Here is a 16,206-nt window from a genome sequence, read left to right on the forward strand (position 1 = left end):
GGAACAAAACCAGATGTCGAGGAAAAAAAGAGAGTCCGAGGAATAAATCCAGAGCCTGAAGAATAAAACCAGAGCCCGAGGAACAAAACCAGAGTCCGAGGAACCAAACCAGCGCCCGAGGAAGAAAACCAGAGCCCAAGGAATAAAACCAGAGCTGGAGGAACAAAACCAGAGCCCAAGGAATTAAACCAGAAGCTGAGGGAGAAAACCAGAGCCCGAGGAACAAAACCAGAGGATGAGTAACAAAACCAGATGTCGAGGAACAAAACCAGAGACCGAGGAACAAAAGGAGGGCCCGAGGAATAAAACCAGGTGTCGAGGAACAAAACCAGAGCCAGAGGAACAAAACCAGTGCCCGAGGAAAATAACCAGTGCCCGAGGAAAATAACCAGTGCCCGAGGAATAAAACACGAGCTAGAGAAACAAAACCAGAGCCCGAGGAACAAAACTAGAGCCTGAGGAACAAAACCAGAGCCCGAGGAACAAAACCAGAGCTGGAGGAACAAAACCAGAGCCCAAGGAACAAAACCAGAGCTCAAGGAAGAAAACCAGAGGCCAAGGAAGAAAACCAGAGTCTGAGGGAAAAACCCAGTACCTGAGGAAGTAAACCAGAGCCCGAGGAACAAATCCAGAGCCTAAGGAACAAAACCAGAGCTCGAGGAACAAAACCAGAGCCCCAGGAACAAATCCAGAGCCCAAGGAAGAAAACCAGAACCCGAGGAACAAAACCATAGACCGAGGAACAAAAGGAGAGCCCGAGGGACAAAATGAGAGTCCGAGGAACAAAACCAGAGCCCGAGGAATAAAACCAGATGTCGAGGAAGAAAACGAGAGCCTGAGGAACAAAACCAGAGTCCGTGGAACTACACGAGAGCCCGAGGAACAAAACCAGAGCCCGAGGAACAAAATCAGAGCCCAAGGAACAAAACCAGAGCCCGAGGAACAAAACCAGAGCCCAAGGAAAAAAAACAGAGGCCGAGGAAGAAAACCAGAGCCCAATGAACTAATCCAGAGGGCAAGGAAGAAAACCAGAGCCTGAGGAACAAAACCAGAGCCCAAGGAACAAAACCAGATGTCGAGGAGAAAAAGAAAGTCCGAGGAATAAATCCAGAGCCTGAAGAATAAAACCAGAGCCCGAGGAACAAAACCAGAGTCCGAGGAACAAAATCAGAGCTGGAGGAACAAAACCAGAGGCCGAGGAACAAAACCAGAGCCCAAGGAAAAAAAACAGAGGCCGAGGAAGAAAACCAGAGCCCAAGGAACAAAACCAGAGCCCAAGGCACTAATCCAGAGGGCAAGGAAGAAAACCAGAGCCTGAGGAACAAAACCAGAGCCCAAGGAACAAAACCAGATGTCGAGGAAAAAAAGAGAGTCCGAGGAATAAATCCAGAGCCTGAAGAATAAAACCAGAGCCCGAGGAACAAAACCAGAGTCCGAGGAACCAAACCAGCGCCCGAGGAAGAAAACCAGAGCCCAAGGAATAAAACCAGAGCTGGAGGAACAAAAACAGAGCCCGAGGAACAAAAACAGAGCCCGAGTAATAAAACCAGAGTTAGAGGAACAAAACCAGAGCCCAAGGAATTAAACCAGAAGCTGAGGGAGAAAACCAGAGCCCGAGGAACAAAACCAGAGGATGAGTAACAAAACCAGATGTCAAGGAACAAAACCAGAGACCGAGGAACAAAACCAGAGCCAGAGAAACAAAACCAGAGCCCAAGGAAAAAAAACAGAGGCCGAGGAAGAAAACCAGAGCCCGAGGAACAAAACCAGAGCCCAAGGAACTAATCCAGAGGGCAAGGAAGAAAACCAGAGCCTGAGGAACAAAACCAGAGCCCAAGGAACAAAACCAGATGTCGAGGAAAAAAAGAGAGTCCGAGGAATAAATCCAGAGCCTGAAGAATAAAACCAGAGCCCGAGGAACAAAACCAGAGTCCGAGGAACCAAACCAGCGCCCGAGGAAGAAAACCAGAGCCCAAGGAATAAAACCAGAGCTGGAGGAACAAAAACAGAGTCCGAGGAACAAAACCAGAGCCAGATGAACAAAACCAGTGCCCGAGGAAAATAACCAGTGCCCGAGGAAAATAACCAGTGCCCGAGGAATAAAACACGAGCTAGAGAAACAAAACCAGAGCCCGAGGAACAAAATTAGAGCCTGAGGAACAAAACCAGAGCCCGAGGAACAAAACCAGAGCTGGAGGAACAAAACCAGAGCCCAAGGAACAAAACCAGAGCTCAAGGAAGAAAACCAGAGGCCAAGGAAGAAAACCAGAGTCTGAGGGAAAAACCCAGTACCTGAGGAAGTAAACCAGAGCCCGAGGAACAAATCCAGAGCCTAAGGAACAAAACCAGAGCTCGAGGAAGAAAACCAGAGCCCCAGGAACAAATCCAGAGCCCAAGGAACAAAACCAGAACCCGAGGAACAAAACCATAGACCGAGGAACAAAAGGAGAGCCCGAGGGACAAAATGAGAGTCCGAGGAACAAAACCAGAGCCCGAGGAATAAAACCAGATGTCGAGGAAGAAAACGAGAGCCCGAGGAACAAAACCAGAGTCCGTGGAACTACACGAGAGCCCGAGGAGCAAAACCAGAGCCCGAGGAACAAAATCAGAGCCCAAGGAACAAAACCAGAGCCCGAGGAACAAAACCAGAGCTGGAGGAACAAAACCAGAGCCCAAGGAACAAAACCAGAGCTCAAGGAAGAAAACCAGAGGCCAAGGAAGAAAACCAGAGTCTGAGGGAAAAACCCAGTACCTGAGGAAGTAAACCAGAGCCCGAGGAACAAATCCAGAGCCTAAGGAACAAAACCAGAGCTCGAGGAACAAAACCAGAGCCCCAGGAACAAATCCAGAGCCCAAGGAAGAAAACCAGAACCCGAGGAACAAAACCATAGACCGAGGAAAAAAAGGAGAGCCCGAGGGACAAAATGAGAGTCCGAGGAACAAAACCAGAGCCCGAGGAATAAAACCAGATGTCGAGGAAGAAAACCAGAGCCCGAGGAACAAAACCAGAGTCCGTGGAACTACACGAGAGCCCGAGGAACAAAACCAGAGCCCGAGGAACAAAATCAGAGCCCAAGGAACAAAACCAGAGCCCGAGGAACAAAACCAGAGCCCAAGGAAAAAAAACAGAGGCCGAGGAAGAAAACCAGAGCCCAATGAACTAATCCAGAGGGCAAGGAAGAAAACCAGAGCCTGAGGAACAAAACCAGAGCCCAAGGAACAAAACCAGATGTCGAGGAAAAAAAGAAAGTCCGAGGAATAAATCCAGAGCCTGAAGAATAAAACCAGAGCCCGAGGAACAAAACCAGAGTCCGAGGAACAAAATCAGAGCTGGAGGAACAAAACCAGAGGCCGAGGAACAAAACCAGAGCCCAAGGAAAAAAAACAGAGGCCGAGGAAGAAAACCAGAGCCCAAGGAACAAAACCAGAGCCCAAGGAACTAATCCAGAGGGCAAGGAAGAAAACCAGAGCCTGAGGAACAAAACCAGAGCCCAAGGAACAAAACCAGATGTCGAGGAAAAAAAGAGAGTCCGAGGAATAAATCCAGAGCCTGAAGAATAAAACCAGAGCCCGAGGAACAAAACCAGAGTCCGAGGAACCAAACCAGCGCCCGAGGAAGAAAACCAGAGCCCAAGGAATAAAACCAGAGCTGGAGGAACAAAAACAGAACCCGAGGAACAAAAACAGAGCCCGAGTAATAAAACCAGAGTTAGAGGAACAAAACCAGAGCCCAAGGAATTAAACCAGAAGCTGAGGGAGAAAACCAGAGCCCGAGGAACAAAACCAGAGGATGAGTAACAAAACAAGATGTCAAGGAACAAAACCAGAGACCGAGGAACAAAACCAGAGCCAGAGAAACAAAACCAGAGCCCAAGGAAAAAAAACAGAGGCCGAGGAAGAAAACCAGAGCCCGAGGAACAAAACCAGAGCCCAAGGAACTAATCCAGAGGGCAAGGAAGAAAACCAGAGCCTGAGGAACAAAACCAGAGCCCAAGGAACAAAACCAGATGTCGAGGAAAAAAAGAGAGTCCGAGGAATAAATCCAGAGCCTGAAGAATAAAACCAGAGCCCGAGGAACAAAACCAGAGTCCGAGGAACCAAACCAGCGCCCGAGGAAGAAAACCAGAGCCCAAGGAATAAAACCAGAGCTGGAGGAACAAAAACAGAGTCCGAGGAACAAAACCAGAGCAAGAGGAACAAAACCAGTGCCCGAGGAAAATAACCAGTGCCCGAGGAAAATAACCAGTGCCCGAGGAATAAAACACGAGCTAGAGAAACAAAACCAGAGCCCGAGGAACAAAATTAGAGCCTGAGGAACAAAACCAGAGCCCGAGGAACAAAACCAGAGCTGGAGGAACAAAACCAGAGCCCAAGGAACAAAACCAGAGCTCAAGGAAGAAAACCAGAGGCCAAGGAAGAAAACCAGAGTCTGAGGGAAAAACCCAGTACCTGAGGAAGTAAACCAGAGCCCGAGGAACAAATCCAGAGCCTAAGGAACAAAACCAGAGCTCGAGGAACAAAACCAGAGCCCCAGGAACAAATCCAGAGCCCAAGGAAGAAAACCAGAACCCGAGGAACAAAACCATAGACCGAGGAACAAAAGGAGAGCCCGAGGGACAAAATGAGAGTCCGAGGAACAAAACCAGAGCCCGAGGAATAAAACCAGATGTCGAGGAAGAAAACGAGAGCCCGAGGAACAAAACCAGAGTCCGTGGAACTACACGAGAGCCCGAGGAGCAAAACCAGAGCCCGAGGAACAAAATCAGAGCCCAAGGAACAAAACCAGAGCCCGAGGAACAAAACCAGAGCCCAAGGAACTAATCCAGAGGGCAAGGAAGAAAACCGGAGCCTGAGGAACAAAACCAGAGCCCAAGGAATAAAACCAGAGCTGGAGGAACAAAAACAGAGCCCGAGGAACAAAAACAGAGCCCGAGTAATAAAACCAGAGTTAGAGGAATAAAACCAGAGCCCAAGGAATTAAACCAGAAGCTGAGGGAGAAAACCAGAGCCCGAGGAACAAAACCAGAGGATGAGTAACAAAACCAGATGTCGAGGAACAAAACCAGAGACCGAGGAACAAAAGGAGGGCCCGAGGAATAAAACCAGGTGTCGAGGAACAAAACCAGAGTCCGAGGAACAAAACCAGAGCCAGAGGAACAAAACCAGTGTCCGAGGAAGAAAACCAGAGCCCAAGGAATAAAACCAGAGCTGGAGGAACAAAAACAGAGCCCGAGTAATAAAACCAGAGTTAGAGGAACAAAACCAGAGCCCAAGGAATTAAACCAGATGCTGAGGGAGAAAACCAGAGCCCGAGGAACAAAACCAGAGAATGAGTAACAAAACCAGATGTCGAGGAAAAAAACCACAGACCGAGGAACAACAGGAGGGCCCAAGGAATAAAACCAGGTGTCGAGGAACAAAACCAGAGCCCGAGGAACAAAACCAGAGCCAGAGGAACAAAACCAGTGCCCGAGGAAAATAACCAGTGCCCGAGGAATAAAATGAGAACTAGAGAAACAAAACCAGAGCCCGAGGAACATAACCAGAGCTCAAGGAACAAAACCAGAGGCCGAGGAATAAAACCAGAGCTCAAGGAATAAAACCAGAGGCCGAGGAAGAAAACCAGAGCACAAGGAAAAAAAACAGAGGCCGAGGAAGAAAACCAGAGCCCGAGGAACAAAACCAGAGCCCAAGGAACTAATCCAGAGGGCAAGGAAGAAAACCAGAGCCTGAGGAACAAAACCAGAGCCTAAGGAACAAAACCAGAGCTCGAGGAAAAAAAGAAGGTCCGAGGAATAAATCCAGAGCCTGAAGAATAAAACCAGAGCTTGAGGAATTAAACCAGATGCTGAGGGAGAAAACCAGAGCCCGAGGAACAAAACCAGAGGATGAGTAACAAAACCAGATGTCGAGGAACAAAACCAGAGACCGAGGAACAAAAGGAGGGCCCAAGGAATAAAACCAGGTGTCGAGGAACAAAACCAGAGTCCGAGGAACAAAACCAGAGCCAGAGAAACAAATCCAGAGCCCAAGGAAAAAAAACAGAGGCCGAGGAAGAAAACCAGAGCCCGAGGAACAAAACCAGAGCCCAAGGAACTAATCCAGAGGGCAAGGAAGAAAACCAGAGCCTGAAGAACAAAACCAGAGCCCAAGGAACAAAACCAGATGTCGAGGAAAAAAAGAGAGTCCGAGGAATAAATCCAGAGCCTGAAGAATAAAACCAGAACCCGAGGAACAAAACCAGAGTCCGAGGAACCAAACCAGCGCCCGAGGAAGAAAACCAGAGCCCAAGGAATAAAACCAGAGCTGGAGGAACAAAAACAGAGCCCGAGGAACAAAAACAGAGCCCGAGTAATAAAACCAGAGTTAGAGGAACAAAACCAGAGCCCAAGGAATTAAACCAGAAGCTGAGGGAGAAAACCAGAGCCCGAGGAACAAAACCAGAGGATGAGTAACAAAACCAGATGTCGAGGAACAAAACCAGAGACCGAGGAACAAAAGGAGGGCCCGAGGAATAAAACCAGGTGTCGAGGAACAAAACCAGAGCCAGAGGAACAAAACCAGTGCCCGAGGAAAATAACCAGTGCCCGAGGAAAATAACCAGTGCCCGAGGAATAAAACACGAGCTAGAGAAACAAAACCAGAGCCCGAGGAACAAAACTAGAGCCTGAGGAACAAAACCAGAGCCCGAGGAACAAAACCAGAGCTGGAGGAACAAAACCAGAGCCCAAGGAACAAAACCAGAGCTCAAGGAAGAAAACCAGAGGCCAAAGAAGAAAACCAGAGTCTGAGGGAAAAACCCAGTACCTGAGGAAGTAAACCAGAGCCCGAGGAACAAATCCAGAGCCTAAGGAACAAAACCAGAGCTCGAGGAACAAATCCAGAGCCCCAGGAACAAATCCAGAGCCCAAGGAAGAAAACCAGAACCCGAGGAACAAAACCATAGACCGAGGAACAAAAGGAGAGCCCGAGGGACAAAATGAGAGTCCGAGGAACAAAACCAGAGCCCGAGGAATAAAACCAGATGTCGAGGAACAAAACCAGAGCCCGAGGAACAAAACCAGAGTCCGTGGAACTACACGAGAGCCCGAGGAACAAAACCAGAGCCCGAGGAACAAAATCAGAGCCCAAGGAACAAAACCAGAGCCCGAGGAACAAAACCAGAGCCCAAGGAAAAAAAACAGAGGCCGAGGAAGAAAACCAGAGCCCAATGAACTAATCCAGAGGGCAAGGAAGAAAACCAGAGCCTGAGGAACAAAACCAGAGCCCAAGGAACAAAACCAGATGTCGAGGAAAAAAAGAGAGTCCGAGGAATAAATCCAGAGCCTGAAGAATAAATCCAGAGCCCGAGGAACAAAACCAGAGTCCGAGGAACCAAACCAGCGCCCGAGGAAGAAAACCAGAGCCCAAGGAATAAAACCAGAGCTGGAGGAACAAAAACAGAGCCCGAGGAACAAAAACAGAGCCCGAGTAATAAAACCAGAGTTAGAGGAACAAAACCAGAGCCCAAGGAATTAAACCAGAAGCTGAGGGAGAAAACCAGAGCCCGAGGAACAAAACCAGAGGATGAGTAACAAAACCAGATGTCAAGGAACAAAAACAGAGACCGAGGAACAAAAGGAGGGCCCGAGGAATAAAACCAGGTGTCGAGGAACAAAACCAGAGTCCGAGGAACAAAACCAGAGCCAGAGGAACAAAACCAGTGTCCGAGGAAGAAAACCAGAGCCCAAGGAATAAAACCAGAGCTGGAGGAACAAAAACAGAGCCTGAGGAACAAAAACAGAGCCCGAGTAATAAAACCAGAGTTAGAGGAACAAAACCAGAGCCCAAGGAATTAAACCAGATGCTGAGGGAGAAAACCAGAGCCCGAGGAACAAAACCAGAGGATGAGTAACAAAACCAGATATCGAGGAACAAAACCAGAGACCGAGGAACAAAAGGAGGGCCCGAGGAATAAAACCAGGTGTCGAGGAAGAAAACCAGAGCCAGAGGAACAAAACCAGTGCCCGAGGAAAATAACCAGTGCCCAAGGAAAATAACCAGTGCCCGAGGAATAAAACACGAGCTAGAGAAACAAAACCAGAGCCCGAGGAACAAAATTAGAGCCTGAGGAACAAAACCAGAGCCCGAGGAACAAAACCAGAGCTGGAGGAACAAAACCAGAGCCCAAGAAACAAAACCAGAGCTCAAGGAAGAAAACCAGAGGCCAAGGAAGAAAACCAGAGTCTGAGGGAAAAACCCAGTACCTGAGGAAGTAAACCAGAGCCCGAGGAACAAATCCAGAGCCTAAGGAACAAGACCAGAGCTCGAGGAAGAAAACCAGAGCCCCAGGAACAAAACCAGAGTCCGTGGAACTACACTAGAGCCTGAGGAACAAAACCAGAGCCCGAGGAACAAAATCAGAGCCCAAGGAACAAAACCAGAGCCCGCGGAACAAAACCAGAGCCCAAGGAACTAATCCAGAGGGCAAGGAAGAAAACCAGAGCCTGAGGAACAAAACCAGAGCCCAAGGAACAAAACCAGATGTCGAGGAAAAAAAGAGAGTCCGAGGAATAAATCCAGAGCCTGAAGAATAAAACCAGAGCCCGAGGAACAAAACCAGAGGATGAGTAACAAAACCAGATGTCGAGGAACAAAACCAGAGACCGAGGAACAAAAGGAGGGCCCGAGGAATAAAACCAGGTGTCGAGGAACAAAACCAGAGTCCGAGGAACAAAACCAGAGCCAGAGAAACAAAACCAGAGCCCAAGGAAAAAAAACAGAGGCCGAGGAAGAAAACCAGAGCCCGAGGAACAAAACCAGAGCCCAAGGAACTAATCCAGAGGGCAAGGAAGAAAACCAGAGCCTGAGGAACAAAACCAGAGCCCAAGGAACAAAACCAGATGTCGAGGAAAAAAAGAGAGTCCGAGGAATAAATCCAGAGCCTGAAGAATAAAACCAGAGCTCGAGGAATTAAACCAGATGCTGAGGGAGAAAACCAGAGCCCGAGGAACAAAACCAGAGGATGAGTAACAAAACCAGATGTCGAGGAACAAAACCAGAGACCGAGGAACAAAAGGAGGGCCCAAGGAATAAAACCAGGTGTCGAGGAACAAAACCAGAGTCCGAGGAACAAAACCAGAGCCAGAGAAACAAATCCAGAGCCCAAGGAAAAAAAACAGAGACCGAGGAAGAAAACCAGAGCCCGAGGAACAAAACCAGAGCCCAAGGAACTAATCCAGAGGGCAAGGAAGAAAACCAGAGCCTGAAGAACAAAACCAGAGCCCAAGGAACAAAACCAGATGTCGAGGAAAAAAAGAGAGTCCGAGGAATAAATCCAGAGCCTGAAGAATAAAACCAGAACCCGAGGAACAAAACCAGAGTCCGAGGAACCAAACCAGCGCCCGAGGAAGAAAACCAGAGCCCAAGGAATAAAACCAGAGCTGGAGGAACAAAAACAGAGCCCGAGGAACAAAAACAGAGCCCGAGTAATAAAACCAGAGTTAGAGGAACAAAACCAGAGCCCAAGGAATTAAACCAGAAGCTGAGGGAGAAAACCAGAGCGCGAGGAACAAAACCAGAGGATGAGTAACAAAACCAGATGTCGAGGAACAAAACCAGAGACCGAGGAACAAAAGGAGGGCCCGAGGAATAAAACCAGGTGTCGAGGAACAAAACCAGAGCCAGAGGAACAAAACCAGTGCCCGAGGAAAATAACCAGTGCCCGAGGAAAATAACCAGTGCCCGAGGAATAAAACACGAGCTAGAGAAACAAAACCACAGCCCGAGGAACAAAACTAGAGCCTGAGGAACAAAACCAGAGCCCGAGGAACAAAACCAGAGCTGGAGGAACAAAACCAGAGCCCAAGGAACAAAACCAGAGCTCAAGGAAGAAAACCAGAGGCCAAAGAAGAAAACCAGAGTCTGAGGGAAAAACCCAGTACCTGAGGAAGTAAACCAGAGCCCGAGGAACAAATCCAGAGCCTAAGGAACAAAACCAGAGCTCGAGGAACAAATCCAGAGCCCCAGGAACAAATCCAGAGCCCAAGGAAGAAAACCAGAACCCGAGGAACAAAACCATAGACCGAGGAACAAAAGGAGAGCCCGAGGGACAAAATGAGAGTCCGAGGAACAAAACCAGAGCCCGAGGAATAAAACCAGATGTCGAGGAACAAAACCAGAGCCCGAGGAACAAAACCAGAGTCCGTGGAACTACACGAGAGCCCGAGGAACAAAACCAGAGCCCGAGGAACAAAATCAGAGCCCAAGGAACAAAACCAGAGCCCGAGGAACAAAACCAGAGCCCAAGGAAAAAAAACAGAGGCCGAGGAAGAAAACCAGAGCCCAATGAACTAATCCAGAGGGCAAGGAAGAAAACCAGAGCCTGAGGAACAAAACCAGAGCCCAAGGAACAAAACCAGATGTCGAGGAAAAAAAGAGAGTCCGAGGAATAAATCCAGAGCCTGAAGAATAAATCCAGAGCCCGAGGAACAAAACCAGAGTCCGAGGAACCAAACCAGCGCCCGAGGAAGAAAACCAGAGCCCAAGGAATAAAACCAGAGCTGGAGGAACAAAAACAGAGCCCGAGGAACAAAAACAGAGCCCGAGTAATAAAACCAGAGTTAGAGGAACAAAACCAGAGCCCAAGGAATTAAACCAGAAGCTGAGGGAGAAAACCAGAGCCCGAGGAACAAAACCAGAGGATGAGTAACAAAACCAGATGTCAAGGAACAAAAACAGAGACCGAGGAACAAAAGGAGGGCCCGAGGAATAAAACCAGGTGTCGAGGAACAAAACCAGAGTCCGAGGAACAAAACCAGAGCCAGAGGAACAAAACCAGTGTCCGAGGAAGAAAACCAGAGCCCAAGGAATAAAACCAGAGCTGGAGGAACAAAAACAGAGCCTGAGGAACAAAAACAGAGCCCGAGTAATAAAACCAGAGTTAGAGGAACAAAACCAGAGCCCAAGGAATTAAACCAGATGCTGAGGGAGAAAACCAGAGCCCGAGGAACAAAACCAGAGGATGAGTAACAAAACCAGATATCGAGGAACAAAACCAGAGACCGAGGAACAAAAGGAGGGCCCGAGGAATAAAACCAGGTGTCGAGGAACAAAACCAGAGCCAGAGGAACAAAACCAGTGCCCGAGGAAAATAACCAGTGCCCGAGGAAAATAACCAGTGCCCGAGGAATAAAACACGAGCTAGAGAAACAAAACCAGAGCCCGAGGAACAAAACTAGAGCCTGAGGAACAAAACCAGAGCCCGAGGAACAAAACCAGAGCTGGAGGAACAAAACCAGAGCCCAAGGAACAAAACCAGAGCTCAAGGAAGAAAACCAGAGGCCAAAGAAGAAAACCAGAGTCTGAGGGAAAAACCCAGTACCTGAGGAAGTAAACCAGAGCCCGAGGAACAAATCCAGAGCCTAAGGAACAAAACCAGAGCTCGAGGAACAAATCCAGAGCCCCAGGAACAAATCCAGAGCCCAAGGAAGAAAACCAGAACCCGAGGAACAAAACCATAGACCGAGGAACAAAAGGAGAGCCCGAGGGACAAAATGAGAGTCCGAGGAACAAAACCAGAGCCCGAGGAATAAAACCAGATGTCGAGGAACAAAACCAGAGCCCGAGGAACAAAACCAGAGTCCGTGGAACTACACGAGAGCCCGAGGAAGAAAACCAGAGCCCGAGGAACAAAATCAGAGCCCAAGGAACAAAACCAGAGCCCGAGGAACAAAACCAGAGCCCAAGGAAAAAAAACAGAGGCCGAGGAAGAAAACCAGAGCCCAATGAACTAATCCAGAGGGCAAGGAAGAAAACCAGAGCCTGAGGAACAAAACCAGAGCCCAAGGAACAAAACCAGATGTCGAGGAAAAAAAGAGAGTCCGAGGAATAAATCCAGAGCCTGAAGAATAAATCCAGAGCCCGAGGAACAAAACCAGAGTCCGAGGAACCAAACCAGCGCCCGAGGAAGAAAACCAGAGCCCAAGGAATAAAACCAGAGCTGGAGGAACAAAAACAGAGCCCGAGGAACAAAAACAGAGCCCGAGTAATAAAACCAGAGTTAGAGGAACAAAACCAGAGCCCAAGGAATTAAACCAGAAGCTGAGGGAGAAAACCAGAGCCCGAGGAACAAAACCAGAGGATGAGTAACAAAACCAGATGTCAAGGAACAAAAACAGAGACCGAGGAACAAAAGGAGGGCCCGAGGAATAAAACCAGGTGTCGAGGAACAAAACCAGAGTCCGAGGAACAAAACCAGAGCCAGAGGAACAAAACCAGTGTCCGAGGAAGAAAACCAGAGCCCAAGGAATAAAACCAGAGCTGGAGGAACAAAAACAGAGCCTGAGGAACAAAAACAGAGCCCGAGTAATAAAACCAGAGTTAGAGGAACAAAACCAGAGCCCAAGGAATTAAACCAGATGCTGAGGGAGAAAACCAGAGCCCGAGGAACAAAACCAGAGGATGAGTAACAAAACCAGATATCGAGGAACAAAACCAGAGACCGAGGAACAAAAGGAGGGCCCGAGGAATAAAACCAGGTGTCGAGGAAGAAAACCAGAGCCAGAGGAACAAAACCAGTGCCCGAGGAAAATAACCAGTGCCCAAGGAAAATAACCAGTGCCCGAGGAATAAAACACGAGCTAGAGAAACAAAACCAGAGCCCGAGGAACAAAATTAGAGCCTGAGGAACAAAACCAGAGCCCGAGGAACAAAACCAGAGCTGGAGGAACAAAACCAGAGCCCAAGAAACAAAACCAGAGCTCAAGGAAGAAAACCAGAGGCCAAGGAAGAAAACCAGAGTCTGAGGGAAAAACCCAGTACCTGAGGAAGTAAACCAGAGCCCGAGGAACAAATCCAGAGCCTAAGGAACAAAACCAGAGCTCGAGGAAGAAAACCAGAGCCCCAGGAACAAAACCAGAGTCCGTGGAACTACACTAGAGCCTGAGGAACAAAACCAGAGCCCGAGGAACAAAATCAGAGCCCAAGGAACAAAACCAGAGCCCGCGGAACAAAACCAGAGCCCAAGGAACTAATCCAGAGGGCAAGGAAGAAAACCAGAGCCTGAGGAACAAAACCAGAGCCCAAGGAACAAAACCAGATGTCGAGGAAAAAAAGAGAGTCCGAGGAATAAATCCAGAGCCTGAAGAATAAAACCAGAGCCCGAGGAACAAAACCAGAGGATGAGTAACAAAACCAGATGTCGAGGAACAAAACCAGAGACCGAGGAACAAAAGGAGGGCCCGAGGAATAAAACCAGGTGTCGAGGAACAAAACCAGAGTCCGAGGAACAAAACCAGAGCCAGAGAAACAAAACCAGAGCCCAAGGAAAAAAAACAGAGGCCGAGGAAGAAAACCAGAGCCCGAGGAACAAAACCAGAGCCCAAGGAACTAATCCAGAGGGCAAGGAAGAAAACCAGAGCCTGAGGAACAAAACCAGAGCCCAAGGAACAAAACCAGATGTCGAGGAAAAAAAGAGAGTCCGAGGAATAAATCTAGAGCCTGAAGAATAAAACCAGAGCTCGAGGAATTAAACCAGATGCTGAGGGAGAAAACCAGAGCCCGAGGAACAAAACCAGAGGATGAGTAACAAAACCAGATGTCGAGGAACAAAACCAGAGACCGAGGAACAAAAGGAGGGCCCAAGGAATAAAACCAGGTGTCGAGGAACAAAACCAGAGTCCGAGGAACAAAACCAGAGCCAGAGAAACAAATCCAGAGCCCAAGGAAAAAAAACAGAGACCGAGGAAGAAAACCAGAGCCCGAGGAACAAAACCAGAGCCCAAGGAACTAATCCAGAGGGCAAGGAAGAAAACCAGAGCCTGAAGAACAAAACCAGAGCCCAAGGAACAAAACCAGATGTCGAGGAAAAAAAGAGAGTCCGAGGAATAAATCCAGAGCCTGAAGAATAAAACCAGAACCCGAGGAACAAAACTAGAGCCTGAGGAACAAAACCAGAGCCCGAGGAACAAAACCAGAGCTGGAGGAACAAAACCAGAGCCCAAGGAACAAAACCAGAGCTCAAGGAAGAAAACCAGAGGCCAAAGAAGAAAACCAGAGTCTGAGGGAAAAACCCAGTACCTGAGGAAGTAAACCAGAGCCCGAGGAACAAATCCAGAGCCTAAGGAACAAAACCAGAGCTCGAGGAACAAATCCAGAGCCCCAGGAACAAATCCAGAGCCCAAGGAAGAAAACCAGAACCCGAGGAACAAAACCATAGACCGAGGAACAAAAGGAGAGCCCGAGGGACAAAATGAGAGTCCGAGGAACAAAACCAGAGCCCGAGGAATAAAACCAGATGTCGAGGAACAAAACCAGAGCCCGAGGAACAAAACCAGAGTCCGTGGAACTACACGAGAGCCCGAGGAACAAAACCAGAGCCCGAGGAACAAAATCAGAGCCCAAGGAACAAAACCAGAGCCCGAGGAACAAAACCAGAGCCCAAGGAAAAAAAACAGAGGCCGAGGAAGAAAACCAGAGCCCAATGAACTAATCCAGAGGGCAAGGAAGAAAACCAGAGCCTGAGGAACAAAACCAGAGCCCAAGGAACAAAACCAGATGTCGAGGAAAAAAAGAGAGTCCGAGGAATAAATCCAGAGCCTGAAGAATAAATCCAGAGCCCGAGGAACAAAACCAGAGTCCGAGGAACCAAACCAGCGCCCGAGGAAGAAAACCAGAGCCCAAGGAATAAAACCAGAGCTGGAGGAACAAAAACAGAGCCCGAGGAACAAAAACAGAGCCCGAGTAATAAAACCAGAGTTAGAGGAACAAAACCAGAGCCCAAGGAATTAAACCAGAAGCTGAGGGAGAAAACCAGAGCCCGAGGAACAAAACCAGAGGATGAGTAACAAAACCAGATGTCAAGGAACAAAAACAGAGACCGAGGAACAAAAGGAGGGCCCGAGGAATAAAACCAGGTGTCGAGGAACAAAACCAGAGTCCGAGGAACAAAACCAGAGCCAGAGGAACAAAACCAGTGTCCGAGGAAGAAAACCAGAGCCCAAGGAATAAAACCAGAGCTGGAGGAACAAAAACAGAGCCTGAGGAACAAAAACAGAGCCCGAGTAATAAAACCAGAGTTAGAGGAACAAAACCAGAGCCCAAGGAATTAAACCAGATGCTGAGGGAGAAAACCAGAGCCCGAGGAACAAAACCAGAGGATGAGTAACAAAACCAGATATCGAGGAACAAAACCAGAGACCGAGGAACAAAAGGAGGGCCCGAGGAATAAAACCAGGTGTCGAGGAAGAAAACCAGAGCCAGAGGAACAAAACCAGTGCCCGAGGAAAATAACCAGTGCCCAAGGAAAATAACCAGTGCCCGAGGAATAAAACACGAGCTAGAGAAACAAAACCAGAGCCCGAGGAACAAAATTAGAGCCTGAGGAACAAAACCAGAGCCCGAGGAACAAAACCAGAGCTGGAGGAACAAAACCAGAGCCCAAGAAACAAAACCAGAGCTCAAGGAAGAAAACCAGAGGCCAAGGAAGAAAACCAGAGTCTGAGGGAAAAACCCAGTACCTGAGGAAGTAAACCAGAGCCCGAGGAACAAATCCAGAGCCTAAGGAACAAAACCAGAGCTCGAGGAAGAAAACCAGAGCCCCAGGAACAAAACCAGAGTCCGTGGAACTACACTAGAGCCTGAGGAACAAAACCAGAGCCCGAGGAACAAAATCAGAGCCCAAGGAACAAAACCAGAGCCCGCGGAACAAAACCAGAGCCCAAGGAACTAATCCAGAGGGCAAGGAAGAAAACCAGAGCCTGAGGAACAAAACCAGAGCCCAAGGAACAAAACCAGATGTCGAGGAAAAAAAGAGAGTCCGAGGAATAAATCCAGAGCCTGAAGAATAAAACCAGAGCCCGAGGAACAAAACCAGAGGATGAGTAACAAAACCAGATGTCGAGGAACAAAACCAGAGACCGAGGAACAAAAGGAGGGCCCGAGGAATAAAACCAGGTGTCGAGGAACAAAACCAGAGTCCGAGGAACAAAACCAGAGCCAGAGAAACAAAACCAGAGCCCAAGGAAAAAAAACAGAGGCCGAGGAAGAAAACCAGAGCCCGAGGAACAAAACCAGAGCCCAAGGAACTAATCCAGAGGGCAAGGAAGAAAACCAGAGCCTGAGGAACAAAACCAGAGCCCAAGGAACAAAACCAGGTGTCGAGGAAAAAAAGAGAGTCCGAGGAATAAATCTAGAGCCTGAAGAATAAAACCAGAGCTCGAGGAATTA

This window comes from Calonectris borealis, chromosome 11, assembly GCF_964195595.1.
Source record: "Calonectris borealis chromosome 11, bCalBor7.hap1.2, whole genome shotgun sequence".
In the NCBI taxonomy this organism is placed as follows: Eukaryota; Metazoa; Chordata; class Aves; order Procellariiformes; family Procellariidae; genus Calonectris; species Calonectris borealis.